The sequence below is a fragment of the Malaclemys terrapin genome, chromosome 7, assembly GCF_027887155.1.
Source record: "Malaclemys terrapin pileata isolate rMalTer1 chromosome 7, rMalTer1.hap1, whole genome shotgun sequence".
Classification (NCBI taxonomy): domain Eukaryota; kingdom Metazoa; phylum Chordata; order Testudines; family Emydidae; genus Malaclemys; species Malaclemys terrapin.
Window position 1 is genome coordinate 31,027,963 of NC_071511.1, and position 8,611 is coordinate 31,036,573.

The following is an 8,611-nucleotide window of genomic DNA, read 5'->3' on the forward strand; positions in this document are numbered from 1 at the left end:
TCTTTCTGCTTGCAAACACAGTATCATTTACCCGCAGGGGTTAAAAGTGGGAGATACTCTGTCCAACATCCTCCCCAAACTCCCATCCCTGCATCACACACCCCGCATACCCCAGCAGCCTCTCTCATCTCCTCCATCCAGCCTGGCTTTTGAGAGGGTCTGAGTTTGCTACCCAGGAATTGCATCCATCCTCTTGCGGGTGGAGGTGGGGGCGGGAGCAGGGGGGCCATGCAGGGCTAGATCGCCTTTCTTTAGCTCTGCACGCAGCCAGCTCATGTATCCTGTCTCTGGGGAAAGGACGAGGGTGGTGGGAGGGGGGTGCGCTTTGCCACGTTGGCTCCTTTCCTGGCCTGCTGGAGACGGCAAGTTCCTGTATCCTTCTGGAGTGGGGAGACCCTGGAGCCCAGATGAAAATGCCCCTGCCCCAGTTAAAAGCAGGAGCCTGAGGTATGAGGGGGGAGCAGCTAATCCCAGACAGAGCAATACACCCTCAACACACACATACAAAACTATTGCATCTGCACCAGTCCCAGGAAGCTCACTGCCCCACACCCAGAGAGCTCCCCATCTTACGCCCCATTTCTCTGTCCCCAATGCTGCAGCACACTGGCTCCCTGCCTTAAAATCATCCCCATCTTAACACCACCCCCCACTGTTCTGTCCCTCATTGGTGCATCTGCACCAACCCCAGGGAACACACTGCCACCCCTTCACTAAGAACCCCCCATTTTATCACCCGTATTGCTCTGCTCACCAATATTGCATGTTCCCCAGGCCTGGGAGGCCTGTTGCCCCGTCTGTGCTGAGATTTCCACCATCTAGTCCCTCATACCCCATTGCCCAGACCCAGGAAGCGCACTAAAATCCCCCCTCTGACCTGCCTTCCCATAGCAGCCCCCTGTGTGACTGGATTTGTGGGCCTAGAATTGGGGATTCATTTCACTCCCTTTCACATGGGACTGCTCATAAACCCAGTATCCGCCCTGCCAGCTTTAATTGGGGGGAAGAGAGGGTTGCTGAGGGGGAAGCCTGGCTCGTTCCCCTCCTAGTCTGGTAGAGCGGGCAGCATCATGGCTTGGCACAGAGTGACAGGATCAGCTGCCACTGCTGAAGGTGTAATCCCTGGAGCGGTGGGACATGGGGCTCCGGGCTCTCATCACCCGGGTGTGGCGACGTGTGACCACAGGATCCCCTGTGGCTGGGTGATGTGCGCATGCACAGTGCTGTGTGTGCCCATTATTTGTTGTGTGGGCAGAATGCCCATCTAAGCTTCTATCCCTAGGCCTCAGCCTAGTGGTACCCAGCATGAGGGTGGTACCCATGTTTGTTCCAGTTAGCTCCTTCCCCGTCATACCAATGCCTCATTCAAGCAGATCTGGGGTGTAGTGAGAGACCCCTTCTTCGCCCTCCCCCATGCTCAGATCAGAACAATGGTAGGCCTAGCACCCTCCCTCCATCTCTGCAGCAGCTCAGGGTAGGATGAGGCAGGAGGGGAAAGGGGGAAAAGAGTCGGTGTCTCTTTAAGACCATCAGGTTGCAGGGAGCAGATGGCATCTGCTTCCAGTCCTTGTTCTTTGTGTGGCTGCACAAAAGAGGGAGTCTGTCTCTCCTGATCTTACCCCCGCCCTCCACTGTGGAGGAGGGGGGGTATTAAGATGTATGGGATTGAGGGGAGATTTACTGCAAAAAGTAAACTTGGATTTGCCAGGCCATGTACACTGGAGAATGGAGCAGATAAGGGCATTTGTTGCACAGGCTCCTTCCCCTTTATTGGTGGTGGTGGGAATACAATACAATTCCACACAAGGTCCCCATAAATCCCATTCAGCCCCCCCAAATCCCATCCAGAGACCACATAAATCCCTTCCATCCCCAATATCCTATACAGAGCCTCCCACCCACCTCCCAAAAGATCCTATCCAGCCCCCACAAATCCCATAGAGTCTCCCATAAATCCCATCCACACCCCAAAAATCCCATAGAGACCCCTAAAATCCCATCCAGTCCAGCCCCACAAACTACTGTCCAAATCTCTCCCCTAAAATCCCAACTCCCCCCCCCCCCTCCCCCAAGCAGATGCTTCTGGGAGCCAGCCTCCTGGTGCAGCCATTGTCTCCCCCTGACCCAACACACATTTCTGACTGGGGGTGGGGTGGGTGCTGAGGTCACAGTTTGCTTGGTGGCAGAAGCTGAGAGCTTGGGGTACACAGGATTTGTGGGAGGAAGGAGTGAGCAAGGCTGGGGGGATAACACTGGAAATACCAAGTAGTGGATTGGATAAAGTTGTCAAACAATAGCCTTAAAGTGGGGGGAAGATATGTGTGTTGGGGTGTGTGTGAGTGGGCTGTGTGTTGGGTTGCGAGTGTGTATTGGAGTGGGAGCATTGGGGAGGTAGGTGAGTGTGTGGTTGGGTGTGGGTGTTTTTATCTGTTGAGGCTGGGGTGGATGTGTATGGATGTGGGGGTGGTACATGTGAGCCCGCGGAAGGTTGTGGGAGTGTTTGACTGTATTTTGAAGCCTGAGTGCATGCGTGATTGCAAGAAGCATATGTATAAAGTGGCAGTGCATCTGTGGGAAAGAGAGGAGTGTGTGATGGGGGTGGGAGACAGCAGCCGTGTGGTGTGATTGTGTGTGTGTGTGTGTGTGTGTGTGGAGTAGCAGTATGGTTGTGTGTTGGAGGGGTGGGGGCAGGAAATATATTATGCCATTGTGTGTGTATAGCTGTGGGGAGTGCGTCTGATAGGTTTGGGGGAGAGGCAGCATGTGGTATCTGTGTGTGTGGCTGTGTGTCTTTGGGAGGGGGAGAGGAGGCAATGTGTGGTGCTGAGTGAGTGTATGGTGGCTGTGTGCGGGACTTGCAGGGCATGCAATGTGTGTATCTGTTGGGGGTGGGGGGCGAGGCAGCATGTGTTGTGTCTGAGTGTGTATGTGTTTGGGGGTGGAAGTGCATAGTGCATGTGTGTGTGTGTTTGGGGGTAGCAATGTGTGGTGCTACATGTTTATGTCTGGGATGGCAGTGTGTGGTGCTGCGTGTGTGTTAGGAAGTGGCAGTGTGTGGTGCTGCATGTGTGTGTTAGGAGGTGGCAGTGTGTAGTGTTACGTGTGTGTGTTTGGGGTGACAATGTGTGGTACTGTGTGTGTGTGTTGGGGGTGGCAGTATGCGCTGCAGCGTATGTGTGTTTGGGGGTGGCAGTGTGTGGTGTGTGTGTGTTTTGGATGTTAGTGTGTGGTGCTGCATGTGTGTGATGGGAGGTGGTAGAGTGTGGTGCTCCATGTGTGTGTGTATGTGTGTTGGAAGGTGGCAGTTTGTGGTGCTGTGTGTGTGTGTTTGGAGGGGTGGCAGTGTGTGTCTGTGTATATTGGAGGGTTGCAGTGTGTGATGCTGCATATGTGGGGGTGGCAGTGTGTGATGTGTGTGTTGGGGTGGTGCTGTGTGTATGTGTTGGAGGGTGGAAGTGTGTTGCTCTGTGTGTGTTGGGAGGTGGCAGTGTGCTGTGCTGCCTGTGTGTGTTGGCCAGTGACAGTGTGTGGTGCTGCACATGTGTGTTGAGAAGAGGCAATGTGTGGTGCTGCGTGTGCATGTATATGTGTGTTGGATGGTGACAGTGTATGGTGCTGCATGTGTGTGTGTTGGGGTGGCAGTTTGTGGTACTGCATGTGTGTTTGGAGGTGGCAATGTTTGGTGCTGCGTGTGTGTGGGATGGCAATGTGTGATGCTGTGTATGTGTTTGGGGATGGCAGTGTGTGGTGCTGCATGTGTGTGTTTGGAGGTGGCAGTGTGCAGTGCTGTGTGTGTGTATTTGGGGGTGGCAGTGTGCGGTGCTCTGTGTGTGTGTTTGGGGGTGGCAGTGTGTGGTACTGCGTGTGTGTGTTGGGAAGTGGCAGTGTGTGGTGCTGTGTGTTTGTGTTGGAAGGTGGCAGTTTGTGGTGCTGTGTGTGTGTGTGTTTGGAGGGGTGGCAGTGTGTGTCTGTGTATGTTGGAGGGTTGCAGTGTGTGGTGCTGCATATGTGGGGGTGGCAGTGTGTGATGCTGTGTGTGTGTTGGAGGGTGGAAGTGTGTTGCTCTGTGTGTGTTGGGGTGGCAGTGTGTGGTGCTGTGTGTGTGTATTTGGCGGTGGCAGTGTGTGGTACTGCATGTGTGTGTTGGGGTGGCAGTGTGTGGTGCTGTGTGTGTGTGTTTGGCGGTGGCAGTGTGTGGTACTGCATGTGTGTGTTGGGGTGGCAGTGTGTGATTTGTGTGTTGGGGTGGCAGTGTCTGATGGTGGCAGTGTGTGGTGCTGTGTGTGTTGGAAGGCAGCAGTATGTGATGCTGTGTGTGTGTGTTGGGGTGGCAGTGTGTGATGCTGTGTGTGTGTTGGATAGTGGCAGTGTGTGGTGCTTTCTCTGTGTGTGTGTGTGTGTGTGTGTGTGTGTAGGCAGCAGCGTGTGATGCTGTATGTGTGTTGGGGGTGGCAGCATGTGGTGCCGCATGTTTGTGTGTGATGCTGTGTGAGTATAGTGGCTGCATATGGGGGTGGGGGGAGGCTGTTATGTGTCTGCTGGGAAGAGTTAGGTACAGGCAGTGTGTGGAGCCCCAGTCAGGCCCCCCTCCCTGCTGCTCCAGGCTGGTTGCAGCACTGCCCCAGCCACTCCCAGGAGGGGGGCATGGCATCCTTTCATCTGCAGCAGGATGGAGAGTGGCTGGAGCTGGATAGAGCTCTCCTCTTGCTGGCCCTGCATCATCCCCCCCCCCCCCCCCCCCCGCCGCCCTTTGGCTTTGATGATCAGCCTCTTCATGATGAAACACCCAGACCTGGGAATTCAGAGCTTGAGCTGTGTGTTGCACATATGCATGCACACACATACACAAAAGCATGCATACGTGCATGCAAACACAACATACACAGGCATGCATGTACACATAATCCACATTAATGCACAAATACAAACATCCATGTACATGCACATGCATACACAAACATTCACACACATGCACATGCAATCAGTCTGAATCCCCAACTGCGAATCGCCCTGCATGCTAGGAGGAGCAGGGACTTTGCAGCAGGAACTCCATTCTCCCCAGCCTATGGGTGCCTCATCCCACAGCTGCAGCTGGAGGGCGGGTGGATGAAGCAAGCACTCCTGCTGACGGTGGCAGGCAGGCCCCAGTGGCCTCATGCTCGGCAGGCGGGCGGGGGGGCCAGGCTGCCCTCATTGGTGGCTGCTAAATTTAGGAGCCTGATTATAGTTTGGGGTTTGGAAAGGAGAGAGGAAAATTCCCATTGAATAGACACAGGGCATGAGTGCACGTGCGAGACAGAGACACATGCAGCATGAGTATGTGAGACACATGCACACAGAGTCACACGCAGAGTCACATACACAGGCAGCCTCTCTCACACACACAATCATACACAAAATCTCTGTCATAGTCTCTCTCTCTCTCTCTCATGCACAGTTTCAGTCGCATATACACAGCGTCTCTCTCCCACCCACACACACAGTCCCTCTCTGTCAAGGGCCAGCTGGCTCAGCGACCCTGCAGAGGGAATCCACCCCCAACCCTGGTGACCCTGCCCATCCCCCCTGTGCTCCTGCTGACTCCCTGTGACAGGTGCTGAGTGTTAAGTGGGTTGGGAGCAAGGGAACCAGACTTCCAGCGTAGGGGAGGTCCTGGGAGGGGAGCCCCATGGATGGCCCTCTGGGAGGGGCAGTATAGTGCTTGAGATTCCCAAAAAGCCCAGGGGGCACTAACTCAGGGGCTGGTGTGGGGGGATGACTCAACCCATCCCGCTGCTGCCATGGGAACAAAGTGTGGGCCTGTATCTCACACTCAGACTCCCCAACAGCATCTTGGCACCCCCCCCCCCATTTCTCCACTGCAAAAAGAGTGGGCGGCCAGAGCTCCCAGCTGCTGCCATCTACCTCCTGCCCTGACACTGAGCATCTGAAAATAGCTCCCTCCATCTTTGGAACATCCCCCAGGGGAGAGGGGGTCTGAGCCCTGTGCTACCATATGGGGAGGGAAAGGGGCCCTGATTCTGGCCTCCTGGCAAGAGAAGAATTGGGCCCAATGCCAACCTGATGTCTCTGCTGAGACATTTAGCCTCCTACCCCCACTCCTGTAGCATTCAAAGTGTGTGAGTGTGGTGGTGGGGGGGGCGCGGGAGTAGCAGCACACATTCAGCAGGGAGTCAGCCGATATACCATGCATGGAAAGAGGACAGGGTGGCCTTTCACTCCTGTTTGCTGCTGCTGTTCCGCCTACATTAGCACTGGGGTTCCCCACCACTCCTGCACATTGCCAGTAGCACCAGCTGGGTGGGGGGGAGCTCCCCCATACTCATGCTCCCCTAGAGTTCCCCACCATCCCTGTACCAGCTTCCCCCCAGCCTCCTGCTCCCATTTTGTCTTGCCCCGCCTCCCTCCTGCCACCCACCAGTGGTGTGTTTACAAACTCCCTCCCTGCAGCCCAGCCGTTTCTCCAGGCCTGTCTCGGTGGTGGAGAGGGAGGGCCAGGCGAGCAGGTGTCTGCTCAGACAATGGCGCTGCTTTGTTGGGCTGCAGGGGGAGGGGGTGGGGAGAGGAGAAGGAGAAAGAGGGGGGAAAAAAAGGTCATCAGAGAGCTTCCCTTACACTGGGGGATGGAGCCTGGGCTGCATCTTCTAGCTGACAACAGTGTGGAGGTTGACAGGGGTTGTGGGAGCATTTAATGGGGGGAGTTTGTGGCACTGGGGCAGTGACTAGAATACTGCCAGGATGGGGGAATTTGAGATGTAGGGGTGTCTATGGGGAAAGAGGAAGGAATGCATGGATGGGGATGGATGGATAAAGGACGTATATGGGGGGTGTATGGAGATGGAGGAATAGAGGTGTGTGCATGGGGATGCAGAGGCAGGCAGACAGTTTGTGGCACTGGGGCAGTGACTAGAATACTGCCAGGATGGGGGCATTTGAGATGTAGGGGTGTCTATGGGGAAAGAGGGGGGAATAGATGGATGGGGCTGGGGGATGGATGGATAAAGGACATGTAGGGGCTGTATGGAGATGGAGGAATAGAGTGTGTGCATGGGGATGCAGAGGCAGGCAGACACATGTGCATGGGGTGGTGGCTGGAGGCAGGGGATTGCCAAAGCTATAAGAAACTAGAAACAGGGTCTTATCATGGGAAGCATTGGGTAAACTTCTCTACCAGCTCTGCCTAGTTAGCTAGATAGATAGAGAGATAGTTTAGAGGGCTATATATGGGGCTGGCTGGATGGATAGAGAGATAGTGTTCGCTCCACTGTTGCTGTTGTCTCTAAACACAATACTAGCTGGGCAGGCCAGGGTCTCTATAGCATCAGGGGGAACAAGGGACTGGGATCCCCTTCTGCTCACCCCGCCCGGCCAGGGCCTGGAGATGGCTGCTACAGTGGAAGCTATGCAGTCTGCCAAATCCCTGGGCATTGTGTATGTTCCTGTTCCCATCCCCACCCCATTCTGTGCCGCTTGTGCCAGGCTGTTTGCTAGTGGTCTGCAGAAATCAACCCCCTTCTTCCTCCCTCAGTCACATCCAACATCGTTAGCCCTTGAACAGACCCACCAATACAACACAAGCTAGTTGGACCTAACCATCCCATTGCCTGGTTCTCAGCTGCAGCCCACAGAGACATGCTCAGGGTACAGTGGGTATGAAACACGAGCAGCACAGAATGGCAGTGCTGGGCACTTGCTTTGCACAAGATGAAGTGGGCCCACTGTATTTGTGTTTGTGTGTGCTAGTTGTGTATGATACATGTCAGTTGATTGTGTGAACTGGTTTTGTGTACATGTGTTGATTGTGTTTGCTGCTTGTGTGAGTTGGTTATGTGTGCACACGTCTGTGTTGGTGGTATTTGTGTGCTGGTTGCATGTATTCACCGCAGTCCTTTCCTGATCTGAGGTTCTGCTATGTGGTGTAAATCTGAAGTAACCAATTTACATCAAAGTAACCCAATAAATACCTGACTCCTGCATTCCAATCCAGCTAATAATCTGGGAAACAAGCAAATCTCCAGTCAGCTCCCAGAGGGCCTCCCCCCATACATACCCAACCCCCAGCAATACCAGCACCGTGAAGGTACAAACAGCCTATGCTAGAGAGTAGCTCAGCACCCAACCTACTGGAAGATCATAGAGTCTAGGGATAAACAGCTTCTTCTCTCACCCCCTGCTACTTTCCCTCCTACTGGAGAGGGATCTGGTCTGCTTTTTTGCACCTCAGAACTTTATGCAAAAGTGGGGGAGGGTTTAAAACCAGCTGGCAAAACCCAGCTATTAGCAAAGATGTGCCTTAAAATCTCCATTGGATTATTAACCCCTTTGATCCCTTCCTGAGGTTGGGGGTGTGAGTAGGGCATGAGTTTATTCTTAATATTGTTAGCATGGTCCAAACAATGTATTTTCCCCTAATCTCATTCTCAGGAATGGCTGAACTGTTTTATCTGAGATTTGCCAAAAAAAGTTTCTCCCTGAGGCAGACACCCACTATGGAAAATTTCAGGCTGAATGGTTAAAGTTTGGCAAAGTTATAAGCAACTGGAAACAGGGTCTAATAATGGGAACTGTTGGGTAAGTATGGGCTCTGCCTATACTACTTAGATAGATAGAT